This window comes from Pteropus medius, unplaced genomic scaffold, assembly GCF_902729225.1.
Source record: "Pteropus medius unplaced genomic scaffold, Ma_sr-lr_union100, whole genome shotgun sequence".
NCBI lineage: Eukaryota > Metazoa > Chordata > Mammalia > Chiroptera > Pteropodidae > Pteropus > Pteropus medius.
The window spans coordinates 1,999,641-2,021,889 of NW_024340848.1; the positions used below are offsets into that span (position 1 = coordinate 1,999,641).

The window sequence follows — 22,249 nt, forward strand, 5'->3', positions numbered from 1 at the left end:
GTGAGGCAACCCTTGGTTGACCTCACAGATTGCAAGGACCTTGTCAGCTTACAATTCTTCATTTTTTTCATTTTTTACACCTACAGCACCTGGTCTTCCTAGGTGGTCTCCCATCCAAGTACTAACCAGGCCCGACCCTGCTTAGCTTCTGAGATCAGACGGAATCGGGCTTGTTCAGGGAGGCATTAGGGGTTTCTAAAATTGATTGCTTGACACTCAAGTGGTAAAAAAGAAATTATTGTTTTAAGAAAATGAACATGATAATTGTTCAAATGCTGCAACTTCATAATTACTAAGACTTCTACTGCAGGGCATTGGGATGAGGCACAGTTGAGGTAGAAGCACGGGCTTATACAATACCTCTAGCTCTTGAGATATATGGGGCAATGGTAATTAGAGGGACTATGGAGTTGGGTAGTTTTTGGCTACTGTTGTAGAAGCCCTGAAAAAGGGAAGGATAGATTTAGGTTATCCAACAATCAACTCAGACCTTACTGTGAAAGCAGAAAAGCCTCAGTCTTGGCATTTAATGAGGCCATTATCTTCTGCACCTGGAGGGAAGACTGATGAAAACAGGCTCAATATTTGACCATAAGAGTGGCAAAATCAGTGCCCTGATGAGAAAGTAGAAGGAGTCCAGTTATGGGAATTTTTGGTAGGATGTACTTAAGAACCTTGAATCTACACATTCATGTAAACACTTAAGCTGAACGCGTCCCCTTTCTTGAGTAGAACACCCTCCGAATATCTTGAGACCATGCAAAGATCAGCCTTGAGGTGGATACCTCATGAGTTGATGATTATAGATTACTATAAACTTAACTTAGCAGTAACTTCAATCATACCTGCTGTGCAGAATGCAATAGGCTTTATAGAAGAGATTAATATAGCCCCTGACAGCTGGCATGTGGCTACTGATAGGGTGACTGCATTCTTTTTATTCCCCATGGAGGTAGCAACACCTACTAATTTTTTTGCCTAAAAACTACGTTAACTCTTTTGTTCTCTACCACAATATAGTACAAAAGGCCTTGGTTGCCTAGACATCTTGGAAAACTTTATGTTGGTATATCAATAGTACCATGTTTATCATACCTGGCGAGCAAGACATGACAAGTTCTCTAGATACCCTGGTGAGAAACAAGTGGGCCAGTGGTCAGGAGATAAATCCTACCAAGGTTTGGGACTTCTGCCTCATCAAGTCATTAGATTAGCCTAATATAGATAACAAGCAACTATTTTAACTGTAAAACAAAGATATTTCAAGGGATCGCCAGGTACAGGAACTATTCTGCAAAGCAAACATGCAGAGCTCCAAGGTCATTGTCCAGAGAAAGAACCTCAACTGCCAGGAGCACGGACATTACCCAGAGGCCTTACTGTCTCTTTGCAGGTTGACCAGTTTCCAGCTGAACTGTCTCTCTTCTCAGCTAACAAAAAGGAGAAGTAAACCAACCTGAAAGGCCCTCCGAATTTGCTCCTCATGTACTTCTGTGAAGATATCAGCTATTGAAGAACTCCTTTTCAAACTGGTTGTACCAGCTTCCGCTCTTAAAATCACGAGAATTTTCTTTGGCCTACATCATCACCAGTACGTGGTATTGTTAGACATTTAAAAATCTGCCAATCAAATCTGTTTGAAAATTTTCCTCATTGTGGCCTTAATGTATTCATTTCTCTTCAGCTTGAATACTTTTTCCTGTATTTGTTGGCCATTCAGATTTTCTCCTCTCTAAATTGCATCTTCCACCATTTTTAAAAACTAGATTTAAAAATTCTTTATTTTAAAAAACTCTTTGTATATTCTGGTTATTATTCTTTCTCAGTTTTATGTACTGCAAATATTTTTTCAGACTCGTTTGCATTTCAATTTGTGTATGATATGTTTGGATACTCTGAAAAAATAGTTTTAATGTGAATTAAAGCTGCATTTCCTTTTTTTAACCTGTTTGTATTATATAAGAAATCATTTTGTAAATTAATGCCACATAAATGATTGCACATTTTTTCTATACTTGTTTCTTTAATGCACAAGAAAACTATTTTTGTGTTTGGTATATTTTAGGGATCTATTTTGCCCCGTTTCTATTATAACAAGGTGACTTCTTGTATTGCATTTAGGAATTGTGGCTTTCATCACAAATTTACAGTGGTATCTTTTTATTTATCAGATTTTCATATAAACATGGATCTATTTCTGTATTTTCCACTCTACTTTATTAATGCATTTATCTCCACTGGCTGCACGACCAAGACATTGCCTTAATTTCTCTCTGATTTGATTATTAGAACTAATATATCAGAGCAGATCTTCACACCTTGTTCTTTTAAAAAAAAAAACTATTTTGTGTTTAATTTTTTGTTCTTTCACTTATATTTGAAACTCAGTTCATTGAAATCCACTATGAAAACTACTTTGATTATAATCAATCAATTGCATAGTATTTGTAGCCTAATTTGACAATTGACATCTTTACAATGTAGATGCTTCTTATCCATAAGCATGTTAGCTTTAATCACTGTATTTAGTATTATCTTAATATCTTAATTATTTTTTTATAACAATCTTGTAAATACTTTTTAAATGCAAACCTCTTGAAATTCATTATTCCCAAGACATTACCTGGTGACCTTTTTATGTTATTCTATGAGTTTGGCAGATCCGAGTTTGGGAAGAAAGCTTCAACTCTAACTCCAAATCTTAGATCTGTTCTGTGATAACAGATCGTAGAGTGTATTTTTTTTTTTTTAATTTCACCCAGAATCCAGATGAAGATAGACAACATTCATTTTAACTTCTTTTGTTGTTCTTTAAATTTTTTTGTCTGGTAACTTTCATTAACACTTTTTTGAGCTACTAATTTTGCAGTTTTACAGTCTGCTTTGTTTGGGTTAAAAGCCTTTTCTCACAAGCTAGAATGACATTTATTATTTATTTATTTGTTTGTTTAAATATATTTATTTAAATATATATTTATTTATATATATATTTATGGGGACATTGGTTAATGAAATCTAATACGTTTCAGCTGTACACTTTAATAATAAAGCATATATACATGCTTGAAATGTATTAGATTCACTTCCCATGGTTAGATTTCTTTCTGTCACCACATATGTGACCCCCTTTACCCTGTTTACCTCACCCTCCCCCCCACCTCTTATCCTCTGGTGACCGCTAGTCTATAGTCCACGTCCATGAGTCTCTGTTTATTTGTCTTGTTCATTTGTTGCTTTTAGGTTTACATCCCACATATAAGTGATATCATGCGATTTTTGACTTTTTCTGTCTGGCTTAGTTCACTTAGCACGATTATCTCAAGGTCCGTCTATATTGTCACAAATGACAATATTTCATCTCTTCTTATGGCTGAGTAATACTCCATTGTATACATGTACCACAACTTCTTTAGCCAATCATTTATCGTAGGACACTTCGGTTGCTTCTATGTCCTGGTCACTGTGAATAATGCTGCTATAAACATCAGTGTGCAAATATCTTTTTGGATATGGGTTTTCAAGTCTTTGGGGTAAATATCCAGTAGAGGGATTGCTAGATCATATGGTAGATCAATTTTTAGTCTACCAATCTGCAGTCCCATCAGCAGTGTATGAGGGTTCTTTTTTCTCCACATCCTCTCCAATATTTGTTATTATTTGTCCTGTTGATTATAGCTATTCTAACAGGTGTAAGATGGTATCTCATTGTGGTTTTGATTTGCATTTCTCTAATAGCTAGAGATGTCAGAACGACATTTATATCTCAAATCTCAACCACAGTAATTCCCTTTCTGTCTTACTCTCAACAATTAAATTGTCTGGGCCATGCTTTAATGAGTTTTTAAGTTTCTTCTTCATTACTACCCCTTGGGGAATCCTGTACCTTATTGGGAACTCAGTTATCTACCTAAATTTTTTTGATATAGTTTATTCAACAGTTTTTTGGTAATTGCTATTTCAACATATTGCAAGAAAAGGAAAACTTTTAATATTATTTTTAATATTAACATGTTTTAATCACTAAAAATAAGTCATAATTTTTTGCTAGTTTCATGAAATATTTAAGTAGCACAAATTCACAAATAGTTCCAACACAGTGAAAGAGAACGATTTGAAATTTTCTTCATTATTAATATATCTACTGTAGTAATGGACATATAAATCACTCATATTTAAATAGCAGGAATATGAATAAACCATGAATCTTAAATCTTATGGCTACAGATAAACACCTTTGTTCACTGAATGTTAAAGAAAATCTCAGATAAATTGAAGAGAAAATACAGAAAAATTACCAGTAATTTTCAAGAATCTTTGTAACTCAAACTAAAATAACCGCAAAATAATACCAGTATTGCTCTGATTTCTAAACGCTCATTTTAAAATTTGTGGGAATTCGAATTATTTATATATGCACATATATGAAACACCAAGTGGTCATCAGAATTCTCTGTTGAATTCTGAAATAGATTTGTTGGTAAACCTGAATATTATATTTAATTTTGTTTTAAATACCTTGGTCATACTTAAAATTGAAACTAATCCACCCATAAGAGATTCCCCTCTAAAAAATTATTATGTGTTTGAATTAGATAATCACTCTTAAGGATAATCACTATATTTTGGTAATTAATGAATAAAATCGAAATCAGTTTTACCGCTGTTATCGGATTTTACGTTTAATTCTATAACTTTTCATGCCACCTTGAACAAGACTCTTAATCAATTTTCATCCTCTTTTAAAATAGGATGAGAAATTTTATTATTTCTATAACGACATTTTGAGATTGGATGTAGCCATCTAAACTAGTAAAATTAGCTATTCATAAACTGAATTACTCCCATGTTGTATGATCTTGTTGAATATTCTTATCATTCTGTATTTTGGTATTACTAGTATAATGATAATTTGTGTTGATAATGAAGCTCTCAAAAACCTTTCTGAATCATCAAAGAAAAACTAGATTAAGTTAAGAATAGTTTTAGTTTCAAGTGACTCATCTGTCTCATTAATCTCCTAAATTAAGCGTCCAAGTCTTTCAGAGTGTTTCTTTAGAGAAAGTCATATTCCATAGCATTCTTATTAAAATCTTGTAAAGCAGGGTATTTTTGTTTTTGTTTTTGTTTTTTAATATTTGGAGGCAAAATATGCAGGTCAATATACACCTGCACTTTCTCCTACTTACTAAATATGTGGTTTTGACCAATTTACACGATCTCCATAAACTCTTGGCTTTATCTGTCAGACTGGGAAAATAAGGTCTCACTCAAAGTATTGTTTGACTATGCCTACAATACACTTAGTGCCTGGTATGGTAGTAAATACGTTTACTCTCCTAAGTGTCATTGTTTTACTAATACTTTTCAGCCATTATTTTCATATTGTTTCCATTGATTCCATTAACAAAAAAAAAGAAATAATAATCTTTATATTCTAATATACCTGGTCCAAAGTTCTTCAGCTTCCTATCCAGCAGAGAAATGGGATAACTCATGAAATTATGGTTCTTACCACTTGACAAATTTTTCTTGTGTGATCTTATGATCTTGATTCTCTCTGATTTACAATTTCTTTATCTGATACATGAAGTTTAGATTTACTCTGTGTGATTTTGAGTTCGTCTTTTTCTGAGCCTCAGTTTCTTCATCTGAAACATGAAGTTGATGGGCCTCTGAATTGCGGAGACTGAATGGTGTAGAGTACTTTTGAAAATCATCAAGTACAGTGACTAAAAAAATAAATGTCACAGAATTATATTAGAAACAAAGAAGCAGATTGACATCAGAATTTCATATTGGATGTAAGAAGGAAATGGAGTAATGGTTAAAAGATTTAAAGAAACATAACTGTGAAGCTAGGATTTTATATTCAACCAAATTGTCATTCAAAAGTATGGATGTAATAAAAATATTCACTTATCTACATGATCCTTAAGGGTTTATCACATAAAGAGCCACGGTCAGACATTCTTAAAAGTACTCAACAAGAAGAGAAATAAACCCAGGAAAATGTTTTAATAGATATGAAAGATAAATTTACTAAAATTCTAAACAACGTCAACATGATAATAAACAGGTTACCCAAACAGAAGAGAGAGCTATAAGTGCTATAAGAATGCAAACAAATTATATATCACAACAAAAATCTAACATTGAAAATCAGAAAAGAAGAAAAAAATACTGGAAATGAAGAGCATGAAGAGAAGTGGGTAAAATTAGTCCAAAATTTTTACAGTAACTAAATTGATAGAAACTGCTTAAACTAAACTATTAAATTTAGAAGTTTTAAAATTAAACTTTAAAAAGCAGAATTCATACATATATTCTTTTCAGGAGATACACTTAACAAAAAGACACAGAAATTCAAAACATAAATGATCGGCAAAAAAATGTCAGACAAGGCAATTTAAAGTTGTGTATTACTTTTGACAAAATAGAATTTAAAGCAAACGATATCATAAGAAAACAAAAGTAAATATATATATTCATAAAATAAACAAGAAAACAGAAACATTTAATCATCATAACTATATACCTCTAAGAATATATTCTTTAGCTACAACTAAGAAAGCTGTTGAGAGAAATAAAAATTCACAAGGGCATTTAACAAACTCCTCTCAGAGACAAATAAGTCAAGTTGAAATAAAATAAGCAGTGTTATTAAAGATGAAATAATTTTATTCATTACAAATAATGAATAATTACCTATAGTAATTGTATTAATTACACGTACATGCATGTAAAAATATATTCATATGTATGTATTTATATGTACATATATGTACATATAATAAATAATACCATTAATAAATATGCACTATTACATGTAGACCTCTATATTCAACAGAGGGAACACACCATTTTCAACTACACACTAAAAATTTTAAATAATATTTGATTAAGAGGCTTTTAATAAATTCTAAGAATCAATATGGCCTATACACATCTTTGATGAAAGATAGTACAGATAGTCTCTCTCATGCAAAAAATAATAATAACTTTAAAACTGTCTATGTGCTGATTGTTGCAAATTTATTTCTCCATCCTAATCTTTTTTGACTTCAAACTTACAGAACCTACTGCTTACTTGGTCCTTTCACTTGAGTGTTTAAAATTATCTCAAACATAATATGTCCAAAATTTAACTTCTGACTCCACGATCAAACTTGCTCCACCCATCATGTACTCCATCTCAGATAACAGAAATTCAAATGTTCTTTTGTTGAAATTGAGTTTTTGAATCATGTCTTCCTCCGTAGTTTGCAACCTGTTTGCAAATCATAGGCAGAATTCTCTAGGAAAAACATTCAGAGATGGAGATTCTATTCAGGGAGTTTTCTGTTCAGGGAGTGTTGCTATTTCTGAGTAACACCTATGGAGGAGTGAATGTGTGGGAAGCAGAACTGAGCCAGGGAAATGTACTGCAATGTAGTTGCAATGGTGGCCTCACAAAGGGCTCAATTGTCCTTTTGAGATCCCCTCCCCCATACATCATTCAATGGGTATTAGTTGCTTCTGGAAAGGGTATATTACCTTGAACTGGGTAGTTCCCTTTACCTCAGGTCAATTTCTGGAGTGGAATTGAGACTCATCAGTTGCTAGTAATCTTGGTACAGAAGGATCAGAGCACCATCAAGTTCATCTATTATACTTTGCTTACGACAACCTAACAGGTCTCTCTGCTTCTATCATTGCCCCTGTAATGCCAATTCTTATACAGCAGCAAGAATAACATTTTTAAATTATGGATCAGATCATGCTCTTCCTCCACTTAAACTCGTGAATTATTATTATCTCCTACTAGAGGAAAAGTTCTTTCTACTATGATAAAAAAATAAATAAAAAAGAAAGATTCTAAGACTTTGTTTGCATTAAGCAGTATTTCTGCTAGGAAAGGCAGGAAAAGTGTGATCCAAGGTAGAGGAAATGGACTCTATGGTCAGAGCCTTCAGATTAACTATACACGTAATTTGGAGAGAATTGGTTCCATGCGCTGTGGATTTACTCTTATAGTGATATATATGTGCAAGAGCAGCCCTTATGAGCACCCTTTCTCCAACCAGAAGCAAGAGTAGAACTTTAAACAGAAAAAGCCACAGTGAGTTTTTTGTAAGGAAAAAGTATAATAAATAGGTTTATTCAAACAAAATCCTTTTCTTGTCATTTCAGGATTGGTTGTGGAGCTCTGTGCTAGTCAAATGTTGTATATTGAGTTTGTTTGTGGTTTTTTAGTATCCAAGCTTACTCATCAAGTCCACTATGGTAAGTCCATATAGTAGAGTTGAGTCACAGCTAGCAAAAGTTCCAAGTTTACTAGCAGACTAATGTTAGTCATTTTCTAAGAAGCAGTCGTTTCTGTTCTTTCACATAGGTCTTCAGCTGCTTTCTATCTTGCAATCTCTCACAACTTTCAGCCTTAGGATGAGTCAGTAGAAAACGTAATATGCACATGCTTAAGTAATAGCAAAAATCTCCATTGTCGGTAGATTAAGAGGTCCTACGTGATCAGGGATGACTTCTTTTTGAACTTTTTCCTCAACACTAACTCTCTTACAGTCACATTGGACATCTTGCTACCAGGCATTGGATGACATAAGGCATCAGTGCTTTGCACTGTCTGTTTCCTCTTACTGAAATGCTCTCTCCCAGGTATTTCTGACCCCCCCGCTCTTCTTCAAATGTTTGCTTAAGTCTCATTTTCTCAAGTTGGCTTGGCCTTATACCCCTATTTATTACAGCACCCTGTGCTCTTAATCTCCCTTAAACTGTTTTGATGTTTCTTTATTCTTCCCTAAATAGCACTTCTTAAACAACCTTAAATCATACTAATTTATTGTTTTAATTTTATGTATCTATCTCTCCTGCCCACTAGACTATAAGCTCTACTAAAGGGCTCCACCTCCAAACATCATCTCTGACCTGTCCTCTAATTTGAATTAAAGCATTCACTCTGAGGAGACTTTATATGAGATCTTTTCCATATGTGATCACATAAATGTATAAGCTATGTATGGATAGCAGTTTGTGTGCTTGAAAATGTGTGTATTTAAAATGAGATGAACTGGGCTCAACTTTCTGACCTACCATTCATTGACTATTTGACTGCAAAATTCACTTTGTGAGATTTACATGGCCATGGCTACTAACAATCTTTATTGTCTATTTTAAATCAAGTTCCCTAGTGTAGATCATGTGCAAGTAGTTTACGACAGATATGCTTCCAGGGAATCTGATTAGTGGGAAAGCTTCGTGAGGAAAAAAGAAGCTGAACAAAGGTGCAATTTCAGGCCATGTCTAGCCTTAGCCTGATCTTTTAGTGAAGCTCTGGAATATGAATTCCACCTTAGTGTTGGTCCAGCTTGAAGGCAAAGTAACTGGGCTTCAGATTCTCATAGCAGTGCATCTTGGATAACTCTGCCAGTGCAAGCCAAGCATAAACTCCCAGGCACGGCTATCCAGGCAACGTGAGTCTAAGTTTAGTTCAGGTCTCCAAAGTGTATGACAACTGCAGCTGTTAGAATCAAAAGATGCAGACACCCTAGAAATAACCATTTAAAAATATTAAAAGTTATCTAAGAACACCTATAAAGAGCACTGATCGCATCCACGACACTCCTCCAACAGGATTTGATTTGATGGGTCAGCAAATTGCATTACCTTAAAGGCTATATGGGTCCAGAGGGCAATTCCAGGTGGGTATCCTGAGCAACAGAACTCTCTGGGGCTCGCTGCTGACTAAAGGGAAACGACACAGAAATAGAGTTGGGGCAACACTACAATTTGCCTGAAACTAGGCTGACCAATGCAATTTTCATTTCACTGTGATCTACATTTTACTACCACCCACACAAAATACTCATGTAGTTACTTCTCCTTACAAATCATAAATTTCAATTATCTTCTCTGTCAAATTATCCGTGAGAACTCTGTCCTTAACAGGGTCTGGGTATCTGGAGATCTTAGAATAATCTTTATAAATTAAAATATATACAGTTAGAAAAATTAGTTATTGTAATGTATCATAAATGCTAGAAAAGTAGAGATCATATAAGCAAGCCAAAGAAACTTTTATTTATTTACTTAAGTAGTCTACCGAAGTGTCTAATTTGTTCAGTGAATTGTGGCTAATGGAAGCTGCAGTAGTCTCAAATTACTAACTCCAAGCTTCATTTCTTTCTGCTTCCACTACCTACTGAATGGAAGGAATGAAAAAGAGCATTGCAGTGGAGATGTGCAAAGCAAATTGTGGAAAATAATCAAAGAGGGTAAATAATTTTAACATATAGAAAAATGGATACTTAGGAGATGTCTTTGTGTCTGTTTTTTACCACTGCCACTAAAACCAGATAGAGAAATATGTTGAACAGATGATTATTTTTTGGTATACTGAAGAGAATTGCTCTCAAAATTACATGATTGATTAATTTGCTTGTTTGTTAAGCATCACAAAGCATTCCATACTAGAGACTTAGGTATGTAATTTTAACATCTTTTAAATGTAGTGGCAGCTTCATTTGTAATTTTGCATATTGCTACAAAAAGAATTTAATATGAGAAAAAATGGATAGAACACTAACTTTGTTTTAGAAAAATAGTGTAATAATGAAATAAAACCAGGAAGAAAATACATATTTTCAAATAAGCAACCATCAGCTAAAGCTGCCCAAAGCATCCTAAAATAGGAAGAAATACAAAATAAATAAATAAATAAATAAAATAAGGCTAAAACACTATTCATAAACCCTTATTTAAGACAAGGAAGCAGAAATGATCATATTTTAAAGCTCTTATACTTGAAACTATGTGATTAGAATATTTTTATGCAATGGAGAAGGGTTGTTAGGAATCAATTCCTTCTAAATCGAAGCAATAATGTCCCTAAAGCAAACATTTGTCTTATTTCAACTCTTTATAATGATGGTAAATCAAGCAAACTATACAGTGACAGAGATTAATTCCGAGTTAAAGCAAATAAAGATAAGAGCTGTAGCAAACCCTTCTGGAAGGTTTGTTCAGCCAAACCTTCAGAGCTGAATGGTTTTAGCTGAAAAAGGTTCTGCGATTTTCTTAGAATGCTTACTATTCATCAAAAAAAAAAAAAAATGAGCATTTTCATAAAATTTAACCAAAGAATAAGCTAAAAATTACTTTAGTAATGATACCTCCATTGGCAAAGTGTGAAATATAAGCAGCACCAAATCACTTGCAATTGAATGAAAGGTAGGGTACATTGTCTTTTCTTTGTTTTGTTTTTTATTTTGTCTAATCTTAATTCTTATTTTCTTAGTGGATTAGGTGTTGAAATATTCTAAGGGAAGATAAATGAGAATGTAAACATTTTAAATCTTTCATTAGTTTAATGGTACAATTATACTGTATTTATCTACTACTAAAACTTCAGAAACTAGCAACAGAATGCCGGCATGATTAAATTAAATAATCTATGTAAAACAGAGATTCATTTATAATAAGCATGTGATAAGTATTATATTTTATTATTATTTATTATTTAAACTATTAGATAAGTATTAAGGAGAAAGAAGAAATTATTTAGCACCTATTATATGTCATGATTAAATATCACATAGGATAGTTTTTAAAATATGTTTTTCAGTTTAAGAAAGTTCACTATTAACGTTACTACGCTAAGGTTGCTATAACTTTTTAAAATAAATATGTTTATTTATAAACAGATATTGAATTTTTTTGAATACTATTTTTACATATATTGCATTGAATGAATAATTTTTCTTTATTCTTTTAATATGGTATACTATGGTGATTTTTTTCAATATTAAAATAACATTATGAAAGTAAATGAAAAATTCTTTATGAAGAATGTTCATGATTTTGTTAGGAAGTTTGAGTTCATTGAATTCAGGTTCACTAAATTTGTTAGGATGGTTTATATTTCTGTACCTATGTTCAGAAGCATTAAGCTTTGATTTTTCTTTCATATAACGTCTTTGTCAGGTTTGATTACAAATTAATGTGGCCTTATAAAATATATTGCAAATGTTTCATCATTTACTACTCTCTAAAAGATTTTTACTAAAACAGGTGTTATTTCTTTCTTTAATATTTGGTAGAAATCACCAGTGAGTTTGGGTCTGAGTGGATTTTTCTTTAAAGAAATTTTAAGTATGATTTATTTCTTTAATACTTATAAAACTTTTTCATTTTCTCTTACATATTGACTCAAATTTAACTTTAGTAATTATATACATAAAACATCTACACTTCCTAATTTACTAGCATGATTTTTTAAAACATATCCTCATTGTCTTTCTATTATATATGAGTTCTGTAGTGATGTTCTTTTTTCTTTCCTAACACTACATTATAGTGTCCTCTGTTTATGCTATCAATCCAGGGTTTATCAACTGTTCTAACCTACTAAAAGAAACAACTTTTGGTTTTGTTTATCCTTGATATTTGTTTCTATTTCATAAGCTTCTATGTTTTATATTTATATTATGCCATATTTTATCCAATATTATCCAATATTCTGGATTTCTATAATGAACATTTAGATGATTGATTTTCTTGCCTTCATTATTTTCTAGTAATTATATTTAAGTTATTCCTTCTTGTAAGTACAGTTTAGTTATGTACTGACAATTATTTTTTCATATTGACATTTTCAGTGTTTTCATTATTATTCAGTTTAATATTTTCTAATTTTGGTTATTATTCCTCCTAGCCAAGAGTTATTTGAAGTAAATTTCTTAATTTCCAAGCATTTGGATAATTTGTAATTATTATTTTATTTAATTTCAATTTAATGTTACATCAGGGAAAATATTGTATGATTTTAATTTTTTGAAATATGTTGAGACTTATTTTAGGGTTCAGCATTTTGTCAATTGCTCAAATGATCCTTAAATATGTGAAAAAATTCTGAAATGTGAGTAAATGTTCTTTATTCCACATTGGGATTCTTTATCTTTACCTCACTTTTTCAATAGTTATTTCCCTGTACATAGAATTTTAAGCTAGCAGTTATTTCTTTCAGCACTTTGAAAATGCTATTCTTTTGTCTTCTGTCATTTAGTATTTCTTTTGAGATGTCAGCTGCCCTTCTCATGGGTTGCCCCTTTGAAAGTAATAGGCTATCTCCATTCCTCCCCACCTTTCACCTACTTTAAAAATGTCCCTTTGTATTTGGTTATGGCAGTTTGATTATGATGTACCTAGATATGATCTTCTTAATATTTTTGCTGCTTTAAGTTTGCTGAGCTTCTGAAATCTCTAGTTTTGAGTCTTTTGTCAGTTTTGTGAAATCTTTAGTCCTTATTTTGTCAAATACATTTTTATGTGTCTACTCTATTTCCTTTCTTTTCTGAGACTTCAATTACACATATGACAGATCTTTTCACATTACTCTGTATGTCCCTAACTCTCTTTTCCATATTCTTAATCTTTTCAAACTTTGGGCAATATCTGTATATTTTCTTCCAATCCATATTCTGTTCTATTTCTTCTATACACAGCTAGATATAATATGCTATTAAACACAATTATGGGATTTTATTGTTTTTCAATTATAAAATTTTCTTTCTGTCTTTTAAATTTTCTAGTTATCTACTAAAATTCTCTAATTAGCCTTTTTATTTCAAGTGTAGTTATTTTACAGTCTGTTTCTGGCAACTCTATAGTACAGATATAGTCTCCTGTTTTTGATCATGTAAACTTGTCTCTAATGTGTCTGGTTATTTTTCATTGATTGCAGACATCATGTAGGAAAAATAAATATATAGTTTAAAACTTTGGATATTTATATCATCCTAAAGAGGATATTTATGTTGACTTTCTTCAGATGGCTAGGATATGGTACTTCAGCAACATCATTGACAATTTAGCAATATCGTTTAAAATTATAATTTTAATCTGGTTTGTAGAACTCGTGAGGGTCAGACTGTCCCCAGTTCATTCTTTCTCTTAGATTGTATCTTTAAAGGTTTCAATCTGAACTCCAAGTGTATACTATATACCCCTGCCTCTCCTTCAATCTTTAATGGCTCCTGAAATCTAATTTTAACCACCTAGACCAGGAGCTGGAAAACTATATTTTCTTTTAACTAGAGAAGGAGGCAAATTTGGCAGCTGCTTGTTTTTGTAAATGTTTTTGGGACACAGACATGCCTATGCATTTATCTGATTGCTTCTCACTATAATAGCAGCAGAGCTGGAAAGTTATGACAGAGACCTTAAGGGCCACAAAACCTAAAATATTTACTGTTTAATTCTTTGTAGAAAAAGTTTACTGAACCTGAAATCGGCAGTTGACTCTAATGGAAAGCAAAGAACCCAAGTGCTTGGTAGTTTCTCTTTGTATCTTTTATCTCTGAAATCTTGACCTACATAGTCTCCACTGCCTTATCGGCACTCTAAAAACAGGTTTTTCTCTGCAACACTATTTATCTAATCTTTCTCAGTGAGAAAGTCATCCAAAACAGTTAGTCTAATATTACCCAAAGGTGAAATTGCTTTTCTACATTCTCTAAGAAGAGAAACAGAGGGATAGCTTTAGCAGGGATTTAATGTGGTTTACTATGTGTAAAGCATGATACTAAAACCTATTGAATAATATAAAAGGTGGCAAACCCCTTCTCTTGATAAATCAAAATCTATTTGTAAATCATGGAGTGATAACATATTATGTATTCTTTAGTCCTTGTAAAGTAGGATGTGGTGGTCACAATGATTTGTCCAAACAAAGACTTAACTGTGCTTCATGAAGTTCGTAGAGTCATTCTAGATGTCGGTCTATAAATTTTAAAATATTCAAAATGTTCATTAGCAAAAATGACTATCCAAAGGCTTGTGAACATGACTTTTATTTAAGTAGACTGTCAAAAACCAGGCTCAGCTACTTCCTAGCACTATGCTTAAATTTTCTGAGCCTAACCACTTTGTCCTCTTTAAAGTGAGGATAATAATACTTTGTAGAATTAACTCGAGAAATAAATGAGATGACATATGCAACATGGCTACCAGAAGGCCAATCTCTATCCTCTTCTAATTTGTTTGAAGCAAGAGGCAGGACAATGTACCATAGCCCTATTCCATATTAGAATCGCTATGATATGTGATATGTAATTTGATGCCTATGTCTGGCAATTAATTCAGTCTTCCAGTGTTAAGCCAGGGTATTCTCAAATGATTTCTCTGTATACTGAGAGATAAGGGCGACTGAGTAAGTAAAGGATTTTGAAGTTAGATCTGGGTTCAGATTTTGCTGTCATTGCTTGTGTATGACCTTAGTTCAATTTTATTTTATCGTTTTTATTTCATCACTCAATTTACAATTTTATAAAGCATATCACTTTGCAAAACTATAGAGAAATTAACAAATGATATATAAATACCCTGGCATACAGTAGTTATTCGATATGTTGAAGATTTAAGAAATTTTTTTATTATTCCCTTCTTTCCTGACATAAATCCAGGTTTTCATTACTCTATATTTCTATCTTGGTTATTCTCCTGCATTACATATTTCCCCAGAGCTTTGCAAGATTCCTTAATTCCCATCATTCTTTTCTCCATTTGATTGCCCTGAAGTGTCTTCTTAACCATTTGTATATAATAATTCTCCATTTAGACTCTTCATATTTTCCATATTATTTAACCTTCTATTTATTTATATGTGAACTTATTTCTGTCTCTTACTATGCAATACAAGCCTTATCATTACAGTTTTTTAAAATTTTATTCCCAGGACTTAGAATGGACATGGCTTAGAACATTGGATAATTACACATAGACTGAGTGCATTAAGTTCTGGCTTAAAACTACAACTAAAAAACATTATATGTGATAACTCTATATAAAATTCTTTAACTTACTTTAGGCGTGCATGTCATGTTTGCGAACTTGCCTAACACTTCTTATAAGAATGTATGCTCCCTGAGTTTCACATCTATGGCTATGCATTTTGATTCACTCAGCACCTAAAAATAATTGTTAATAAATACATTAAAAACAAATTTGCCCCATCAAAGATAAAAATGGCTGACAAAAGCAGAAACAATTAACACCTATGAAACATATTAAAATCTGAGCTAATTTGTGCCAGGATTGTGTTAAAATATAGAGAAGCAATAGACTGTAATTGATATGATCTTATGCTATTGAGGTAGAGAAAAAAAATTCCAGCTGGACTACTGCAGCAAAGGCTCTTTATATCCAATCCATTTTCCTGGAAACTTGCTGTCTCCTCCTGTTCGTGTCCTCCTGTTTGTGTCCTACTGCCAGAATCTGCATTTGTGTATCTGAAGTCTCTGTTTCCTTTTTCATGAGTGGAAAGCAAAACTGTTTACATGTGGTTGACTCAGAAATTAAAATTGACAGGTGCATCCCTCAACTAATAACTGAATATTTGCTTTAAATTACCCAACCTCCTTGTCTGGTGGCCATGATAATTCATAGGTGTGGCATTTACATTGTCTCCAGATTTTCCACATTGTATTTATTCAAGTTGCCCACTGTGATAGCTGGCTAATGCTGAACTCTATAGACTATATTTGCTTCCCTGTATCACTTCCTTACTTCTCTACCAGTATTACTTGTATTTCTCAAATAAATTGCTATGACAGGAATCCTAGTTTTAATGTCTTCCACTTACAAACTCTGTGATTTAGGATAAATAAATTATCCCACATTTGCCTCAGTTTGCACATCTACAAAATGCAGATACAAAATCATTTATCTTATAATTCTTCTGCTGTGAGATTTAAATGAGTTGATATATGTAAAGCACTTAGGAAAAGAGCCTGGCATGTATTAACTACTCAGTAAATGGTATTATTGTCTGACTTCACTTTGGTGCCAAGCGTTCTGTATACATTATATAATCTTTATGCGACCATAGACTGATACTTAAAATGGTGAAATAACAACTGAAGTCTTAGTGCAGATTTGAAAATGTAAGCTGAGTCCTTGTCACACCCAAGGAAAAATTCTTAAATGAAGATGTTTTAGAATTATTTTTGAATTCACATTTAATGTTAGCAAATTATTTGGCATATTTGGCTAATAATTTCTGGATATCTGATGATTAGGCAGTTAAAGGAAGTATAGATGTGAAATAACTTTGAAAAATAGTTTTTAAATGTTAGTTTGCACAAGGTTAACTTGGAGGACTTTTCAGACTCAGATCTCTAGTCCCACACCTCAAATACAGTCTCAATTGGTATGAGATGAGATCTGTATTTTTAACACGTACTCTAATTCTCAAGCAAGCCATACAAAGAACATGTTAAGAATTGAACTAATACTTTTTAAAAATATATAGTTTTAATCATAATATTAGGATTACATGAAGGTCCTAATGGGCATATGTGACTTTGAGAATGTATTTTGTAAAATTACAACATCTGTTTGAGCACATTTCAGCAGCAAAAGAAAAACTCCAATTCCTAAAATGGGGAGTACTAACCTGTGTTTGAATTAGAAAGATAAAGAGACCTCATTAAAATGAGACATAAAGACAGTTTTTAAAGGTTTTTGTTTTGATTTGCTTTGCTTTGTTTAGTTTTGTTTTAAACACACAGTGAACATTTGGATCTTCCGCAGAGAGGTGCTGACTCTCATGGCGAATAGGTCCTATGGTTTCAACCTCCATAAAAATTAAAAGAAAAGTACTTTTTGAGCGTTTTGCTTGCAGTTACCACATAGGATCAGTGGGAAGTTGATCCATTGCACCTTAAGAACGGAGAGAAACAGCATTTACTAAAACAAGATGTGATATTTGGGCTCTTTGTGTTCTGTATTGTGTACAATTTTAAAGGTTAAAATGAAGCCTTAATATTCTCCAAATTATAAGAAAGTACGTGTCTGTTGTCTCCATTGCAAAGTTTTCTAGCAAAGGGAAGTTTATTAGAAGACATTTTTACTCTCTGATTCTCTGATCACCCTTCCTAGCTAGAAAGTATCTCTGGATTTTCTGGTAGAGTCCAATACTTGTTTTCTTTCACTGATAAATAAATGATATGTTGCAGGAACTTCTGTTTCTCTTCTATTTCTAGTGGGAATTTGTTTCTCTTAAATGAAAACAGCAAATGACAACATGATTTAAATTGTAACTTTGTACCAAGATATTATTTCCAAATCTTCAAGATTAAAAAAATTATATAATGAAAGAAAACATGAAAATCAACTAATGTAATGTGCTTTTCCACCAAATCAACAAATGCATTTTAAGCCTATTCCTGCTCTTTCTTTTCCACTTTCTCCTGTAGTTGGCAGCTAGAGTGAAGTCAAACAATAACTGGATTATGAATGTCTGCCAATTGCCTACTTTCTTTGCTAGCAAACACATTTTGTTAGATTCCTAGCTGAGTCACCTAATTCTGACACTGAATGAAAAAATTAACCTATGCAAAAGAAATAGGAAATGCTTAGTAGTGCCAGAACATTTATGAATTATAGTTTTATATAAGGAAAGGAGACTTGTCATTAAAAATACTAAAGTTTATGTACTCAATATTATCACATTATCAATTAATCAATAATTATTTATTGTTGTTTGCATATTTTACTATTTATATTTATCAATAATAATTAGTCTTCACAAACAATAATTTGTAGAATAGAGTATAATATCTTGATTTCTTTTTTGACTCTTCTTGCTTGTGTAGACATATGTTTACAAAAAATTAGTTAATAAATGATATTTTGGTGATATCTTCTGAATAAGTGTAAGCTCAACTTTTTCTCTAATGCTGGCATAAGCAGAGTGACCTGTAAGATAACTTTATAATTAGGTTTATTTTGTTTTGTCAGTAACTAAACCTATGTGGCAGCATAAGAAAAAATTATCTCAAAAATAATAATTTTCTATAAAGAAAATGTCATAAGTAATTATTATTATTTATATAACTAACAGATTTTGATCTGTATTCTTATAATTTGATTGATTATATTAATAAGCTATATGAAAGAGAGAAGAAGATCTTACAGATAAGAACACTATCTTCCCTTTTAGAACAATAGTTCCTCAAATATGGTCCTAGCAGATTTCAGGAAGGTTAATCAGAATCGTATAATGATAAAATAATAATAATAATAATAATAATAATAATAAAGGAGTATCAAAAGAGCTTAAAGGTGGTACTGTTGGGATTTTAGGCAAAAGAACTGAATTAAACTGATAAAGTAGTGGGAATTAAACTGTGGGCATGATGATGACTGGATGTGAAGGCTTTGTTTCCTGCTTCAATTCCAAATTGCTATAGGGTTGAAGAGAGAGATGGAATAGTATAAATGCTATGCAGAAGACAATAAACAAATATTTGTTCGATGTTTACAGTGTGAAAGGCACTACACTCACTTCTAAGGGGAATATAAAAATGAATAGTCTCTGATATTAAAGAGTGCTTTACAATCAGAGATCCTTTTTATAAACTATGGCATTAGGGAGATATGTATGAATTTGTATTTACTGATATTCTATAACTGGGTCATAGCCAGATGTCTTCTAATAAGCCGTTGTTTTCACTGAGCCTGGAAGCAGAGTCCAGATCTTTCTAAATAATAATCTAGACTACTACATCAATTAACAAGTATCAACATGGAAATAATTTTTCTTCATCATTCCTAGAAGAGAGAATGCCAAATTTCCAATTTTCCAGCCATATACAATTTGAATATAGGCAAGAGATCATTACACTAGTCTTTGTAATGACTATAAACCTTAAGCAGTTTTTGCAGAATAAGCTGCAGTTACATCATTTTTCTCAGCAATATCATAGTAAACAATGTAATACATGCTTTTTGGGGGTTTACTGTATGTCAGTCTCTGGACTTTATACTGGGGATATATGAATAAAAGTGATATAATTTTCACCTTAGAGAAAGTTATGCACTTTAGTGTTATACAAAAATAGACCCCTTTTACACTTTTAAATAGACCCCATTACACTTTTAAATCCAACCTTTTGTTCCTTCTTCCTCTTCTTCCCCCTCACCCTCCATCTTCTCCTCCAGATCCTCCTCACCCCATTCCTCCTCCTCCATATATTTATTAAAATTCCCTTAGTATCGCAATTTAAATAAAATATACCTAGTCATGAATCTAGAGTAATTTTCCCATTATTTTAAATCACATTTTAAATGTGAAGATAATGAATATTATCGAATAATAATTTGATCTTGCACATAATCTTTGAGTTTTACGGACAACAGCATGAAAATGTTAATGAAAAACTACCACCGAATACTTGCTACAGTGAGAAATTTTTTCTCTGATCCAAACATAAACATCATAAACGGTATTTGAAAAAAATTTTAAAGCATAATAATAATGATAATAACAAGAATAACAAAGGGACACATAGATAATCATTATGGACTTCATAAAGAAAAATCTGCTTAATTGGGAATCTACAGAGGGCTGGGTATTTAGCATGCGGAGAGGAAGAACAGAGGCGATGACGCCTGTTTTAGAATGGGACTGAACAGACCCTGCAAACAAAACTCGGATCTAAACGTTAGAGTGGGTGGGGGTTGATCTCCGAGACTACGGATTCGGGCTACATCGCTGCTCCCTTTGTCCTAAATTTGCACCTGAAAAGATTTTACTCATTTAGGAAAGGAGAGGGGAGAACATAAGTGTATCTGCTTGGTGAGGAACAGGGTTGTAACATTATAAGCAGTATGACACTATCTGTGGCCCCAGAGAGACCCAAAGCTGTAAAGTCCTAAATAAGAGACAAAGAGATAAACAACCCATAGGGCTAGTCTGTTTAGGGAAAAAAAAAAAATTAAAAAAGGCAGGGAGGAGTATTCCAGACAAGTTCACAAAAATGTTTTGAATTGCTAGGAAGCCCAGCCCTGTGATTGATACAAAAACTGATATGATTGGCAAAAGGCTCAACAAATGGGAATATTTATGCTTGATTTAATTAGGTTGATAATGCATTCTAAAAAAAAAAAAATCTTTGAAAAATGTTAAAATATTTTTAAAATATTCATAGTTTAAGCAGGTTGGGAAAATAATATCCCTGAAATAAAAAACAGTCGCATAAAAATAAAAAATTGTTTTAATAAAAATACAGTGATTGAAAAATTTAATAGAAAGTCTTTAAAATCGACTGCACAGCTAATCTCAGAATTGGCAAACTAGACAGCAGAATTGAAGAAATGTTTCAAAATGTATCAAGAGAGAGGTACAGAAAATATGAACTACCTGTATGCAAAATTTAAGAGTTACGAAGCTAACAAATAAAAGCTACATTTCTGGAACTCTATAAGTAGAAAATGGAAGATTAAATGACAGAAAATTATTTGGCATTAAAGAAAGACAATTCTCATAGTTGAAAATTGGATATATACTAAGAAAGATACATTTTTAATCATGTATACACTGATTTTTTTTTTTTAAGAATGAACCCTGGAAATAAGAGTAAAAGCAATTAAAGTGAAAAGTAAGATTAGCTACAATGGAATGGCAAAGAGAGTGACTCAGACATCTTATCTGGGCAAAGAGAAATGGATGATATCTTTAAAATACTGAACAAAAAAGCTGAAACCTTAATCGTATAACAAGTTATATTTCCTTCATGAGTGAGAGTGAAATTAAAGCATGTTAAATGTACGTTACTAAGAATTTTTATAGTTCATAGACTCACTGTTATTTAAACTTATTTGCCAATAAAAATGATACGTGGACTAAGATTGGAAAAGGAAAGGAAAAAAGGTACATTATTCAGAGTGAGTACAGAAATTAGTCAGTTATAGAAATTTAAGTCATAATTATGGAAATAATGACTTATTGTCTTAAAAATAGGAAAATAACTTTCTGAAGTTTAAAACATGAAAGCTGGGGAGTTATGAATCAGCAGGAAGTTAAAGTTCTTTGTTATAAAGTATAAAATGAATACATGCATTAATAATATGATCGTCATTAAAAGAGTCAATGTAAAATGGGTACATTTCAAATAGGTGGTGAAATAATGGAAAATTTAAAACTAGATAACTCTACGAAAAATCAGGACAAAAAAATAAGCAGAGAAAATACATAGTAATAGGTATCGAAAAGATAGACTAAATCTAAATTCAATAGTAATCAAAGTTAATAAAAAGAGACTAAACTTTGCAATTTAAAACCAGGGACTCTTGGGTTGAGTTTTTTAAACCCAGATATGTGCACTTTATAATTAATTACTATGTTAGTCTATAATAATGTAGAAAGGTAGAGAATGAAAGCTGGTTCTGCAAACCGATGGTTAGAATTTTGTTACAC

At 32.1% G+C, this 22,249-nt stretch overlaps 1 pseudogene; it reads right to left on the reverse strand.

Annotated features, from left to right (window-relative positions):
- Positions 1-78: 78 nt before the first annotated feature.
- LOC120582725 (uncharacterized) lies at positions 79-190 on the reverse strand (annotated as a pseudogene).
- Positions 191-22,249: the final 22,059 nt, after the last annotated feature.